This window comes from Leptonychotes weddellii, chromosome 14, assembly GCF_054177405.1.
Source record: "Leptonychotes weddellii isolate Sample4059 chromosome 14, ASM5417740v2, whole genome shotgun sequence".
NCBI lineage: Eukaryota > Metazoa > Chordata > Mammalia > Carnivora > Phocidae > Leptonychotes > Leptonychotes weddellii.
In genome coordinates, this window is record NC_138382.1 from 54,242,011 (window position 1) to 54,246,970 (window position 4,960).

General features: G+C 31.2%; 1 pseudogene; it reads left to right on the forward strand.

The window, feature by feature from the left end:
- The first annotated feature begins 4,636 nt into the window (after positions 1–4,636).
- Positions 4,637–4,753, forward strand: LOC115942050 (U2 spliceosomal RNA; annotated as a pseudogene).
- The last annotated feature ends 207 nt before the right edge of the window (positions 4,754–4,960 follow it).

The following is a 4,960-nucleotide window of genomic DNA, read 5'->3' on the forward strand; positions in this document are numbered from 1 at the left end:
TATGCAAATGTGCTAAAGCTATTTAGAACAAAATTGGTGAAAAACAAGCACTCCCAGAATGCAGAAAAAAAGATAAAACAAAGTTATTAGTTTAAGAACAGAATCATAGAGAACAGAAATTCAATACATGGTCTGATATGCACTATCAGGAAAGAAATATAGCAGAAATTAAAATATAAATTTAAATAGAAGGACAATTATCTGTGCTATGGAAAAGAAAAAGAGATTAAAATGGGTCACATCCTTCAGAAAATCAAAATAAAGAGGTCCATGACTAAATACACTATGGATTTGTTTTTCCTATTTCAAAAACAGAAAAATTTTTCCCCAAATTTCAAGCAGAAAAACAAACTTAAGAAAACAGTCTTCTGACCAAAGAACAAAAATTTTGCTAATTTCAGATTTTCTCTGCAATAACAAACACAAGAAGACCATGAAGAATTTGTTGGTGGCATTTTTAGGAAAAATTATATATACATCACACATTTTACACCCAACATAAATGTCTATGATATATGACAATGAACAAAAATGCATTCTCATAATGCAAGGATTCTGAAAATATCTTATGTGCCAGGATAAAATAAAAATATTTAAAGATACATATTAACCTAAGAAACAGAAAAATGAAAAACACAGAATAGATAATTCATGTTGTATATTATTTGGGACGAAAGCAGAAAAAACCCCATGATATATTTAAATGATTGTTATAAATGTGCTTATAAAAATAGAAACATATTAAAAAACTAATGTAAATATAAAGTGAAAATATGCATACTGAATATGTGTGTGCATATAAAAATTGACCATAGTCTTCTAAACCTAAAATCTCATATTAAATTAATATGTGTATGAATAAGGGAGAAAATATGCTAGTTACTTCAAATTTAATGGGATATGGTTACTAAAAGTTACTCTCTAGAAAGAGAATCTCAGAAACACTTCATTGTTCTAACAATCAGAAAAATTTAAGTTAAGGATGTTTTGAAAACATAAAGAAAAGATTTCAAATTAATAAAAAAAGAAAAAATCCAATAAGCATGTATAAATAAATTTATGTGTGGAAGGAAATAAAAATGGATTACCTGTGTCTCTTAGAAAGTTACAAGTTTAGGGCATGTATGCTGCAGACTTTGGTCAAAATATTCCAAGGAAACACATTTTTTTTGATCACCCATTTTGAACATATATAGTAGTTTTCCATTAATGGTCTTCCTGTAATTTAATAGGCGATTGTTCCATTTCTTTCAGACCCATAAAATCATAATGAAATATGTGTATGTGTGTGAATATGGGGGTTGGGAGAGGAATGAAGGAGGTAGGTGTTCCTGGATTATTGAGTAGGGGAAAAAAGACAACCTCATGCTCTTATTCCAAAAGGAGAGTAACTACTAACAAAAAATATGATTATAAATAGAATATATAATTTCCAAAATTCTTGCAGAGCTAGAATAGATTACTATATTAATAAAACAGAAAACAGTAAGCATTATATAGAAATAAGTAGACATATATATGAATAAATTCAGTTGGGTTAAATTCACCTGTTAAAAGATACAGGTTATATGAATGGGAAGAAATCAGGGAGGGAGACAAACCATGAGAGACTCTGGACTCCGGGAAACAAACTGAGGGATACAGAAGGGAGGAGGGGGGAGGGATGGGGTAACCAGGTGATGGGTATTAAGGAGGGCATGTGTGGTGAGGAGCATTGGGTGTTATATGCAACCAATGAATCATTGAATACTACATCAAAAACTAGTGATGCACTATATGTTGGCTAATTGAACATAATAATAAAAAATTAAAAAATAAAGAGAAATATTCATAAAATGAGTAAGGGAGATTCACACACACAAAAAAGATACAGGTTATAAAATTAGATTTAAACACAAGATGACATCACTAAGTGTTTCCTCCATAAAAACAAAAATACATCAGAAAAATGCAAATGTAGGGGGCGCCTGGGTGGCTCAGTCGTTAAGCGTCTGCCTTCGGCTCAGGTCATGATCCCAGGGTCCTGGGATCGAGCCCCACATCGGGCTCCCTGCTCGGCCGAGAGCCTGCTTCTCCCTCTCCCACTCCCCCTGCTTGTGTTCCCTCTCTCGCTATGTCTCTCTCTGTCAAATCAATAAATAAAAAATCTTTAAAAAAAAAAAAAAAGAAAAATGCAAATGTAGCAGACGTAGATTTTATAAAAATAGTATTCAGGTAAAATTCTTAGCAGAAAGCTAAGAATTTTAATAATTCTTAATTTACTAATTTAATTTAATTTAATAATTTAATAATTAATTTAATTTAATAATTTAATAATTTAATTATTAAAGTATAAAAACTATCACTAACTTTAGATAATTGAAATTAAAATTTAGAGAATAATCACAAATCCATATACTTGAAAATATTGAATCAAAATGTATAGAAAAAGATTCATCAATAAAATAAGAATTGAAAAGCACAGTAGTAAGTGGTAATGGAATACCTATCTCAGTTTTAAACAAATGCACTTAGAAAAAAATGTGTATGGAACTGAATCAATCATTATACCTTTTATGTTATTTAATCATGTTTTTAAAATATCTATATATCAGCATTGTATCTCTACTACAAATAGCCATTCTCTCCCAATGGACTCCTAAAGATCAGATTGGTTATTTGTAATTTCAAAGTACTGGAAACAATTCAAATGCCCATACCTAGGAAATTGGTTGAATAAACTCTAGTACATCCACAAAGCAAATATTATGCAGATGTAAAAATGTAAGAGCTAAGTCTCTATGAACTGATAATATATTGTTAAATGAGAGGGAAAAAGAAGTGCAAGATAAGCATATGCATCATGTCAACTCTTGGGAAAAAAAAGATAATGATATATTCATATTAATTTTTATAAAAATACACATAGGAAGAAAACCAGAAACTAAAAGAATTGATGGGTGAGGATTGGGCATAAGGGATAGGGAAAGGGGAAGGAAATTTTTGAATCTGTCTTCTTAAGCAGCTTTTAATTTTGAACGATGTGAATCTACTTCAACACAATTAGCCATATCATAAGGTAAAAAGTGTAAAGTGGTCTTGAGACTTAGAAGGTGTTTTGTTAACAGTGGTATTGGTGTAGCAGTTCTAAATTTTTTTGGGGGGGTATTTTAGTATTAAGCAAATGAGTGAATATACTGATGTTAGAAACAAAGTTTCTTATTGTGGGAGAAAGGCCAATAAACTGTAAATATAGAAATGAAAAGAACTGTGGTATCAGATTGAAATGAGAAGAATCAGTATGAACTCATTACAATTTCTGTCTACTGACATGGTCTAGAAGGGATGCACTCAAGTAACACGCAGCACACCTAACACCAGATCTTGGTTTCTAAATAACATTACCCATTCCAAGGAAGCAGGGCTCTTTGAGGAAATGAGAAATGACTGATTCAGGGAAAGTTAGTGTTGCCTGGAATATATGTGCCCGAAATAAAGGAAGCTGCTGTTTCCAACAGCAAAATAATCAACCAAATGACAACAACAAAAACTGATGGAAACATGTCAAAAGGACACAAGAGCAGCTTGAGAAGCTCCCTCTGCCAAATTTGGGAAAATCTGAACATAAAATGAGGAATGTCAGGATTGGATTATAATACATTGACTAAATGAACAAAGAACCATTATATGGGAAGGGGCAAAATTTCTTTACACGGAAATGACAACTAAACCATGAGGGAGATATGATAATTTTTTTAAAAAATCAACATTGTAAAATGATCCTAATAATACTTGATTCAGACAAGAATCATCAGTGGATGACAAAATCATTGTGAGAAAAATAGTTAAATAATAGGATATTCAATCTCATAGAATCCTCCCAAAGAATGGTTGTTAATCGCAAAGAGGAAAGGTTCTTTACCATGGAGAAATCTGGTAGACACCACCTTGACACCTAATCAAACTTATCACTAATGAAAGAGAGTTTGACCTATCAGTTTGACTTTCTGTATTCTCTGTTATGTTGCATAGAAAACAGAAAGACATCACTATTGTGTATCCTGAAAGAAAAAAAAGAAAGTTGAGTCAATCTAATCACAAGGAAACATTCACACAAACCTAAGCTGATAGAAATTCTGCATGACAACTGGCCTGTATGCATAAAATATCTCAGTAGGACAAAATATAAAGAGGATTGAGGAACTTTTTTTCTTTCTTTTAATTTATTAAAGAAGACTGAAGAGCCATGACAACTAAATGCAATGCATAATCCTTAATTGGATCCTGGATCAAGACAAATAAATGAAAAGCAATAAAGGATATTTTTGGAACAAGCAGAAGAATTTTAATATGAACTGTAATTGAGCTATTAATATTATATTGATGTTAAATTATTTCCGTGTGTGTGTGTTTATGTAAGAGAATGTTCTTCTGAAGAATTTAGAGGTGAGGTATCACATTGTCTGCAAGTTAACACACATATAAATGTACATGTATGTATGTGCATGTGTGCATATGGAAAGACAGAGAGAGAGATGAGAGATCAAGCAGATATGGCAAAATAACAATTGTTACATATGAGTATATATGGGTATTCCATGTGTTGTTCTTAGAATTTTTCTGTAGATTCGAAATTCTTTTAAAAAATAGTTTGGGGATCGCTTCTCGGCCTTTTGGCTAAAATCAAGTGTAGTATCTGTTCTTATCAGTTTAAAAAATAGTTTGGGGAGAATTCCTCTAGTCTCAAATATTAAAAAGAATTAGAGTATATTTTAAAGTCACAAAGATACTTTTAAGTATTTCCAGAAACAGAAATTTAAAATCTTGAAAAGTTATAGACTCATTAAATACTGTATGATAAAATAATGAGGTAGAAGACTGTCCTTATCAAAGCAGTGCATATGATGTAATCCTAATATATACTCATATATCTATCCATGTGTATGTGTGTGTATAACCAAGTTGGAGCATATATATCACA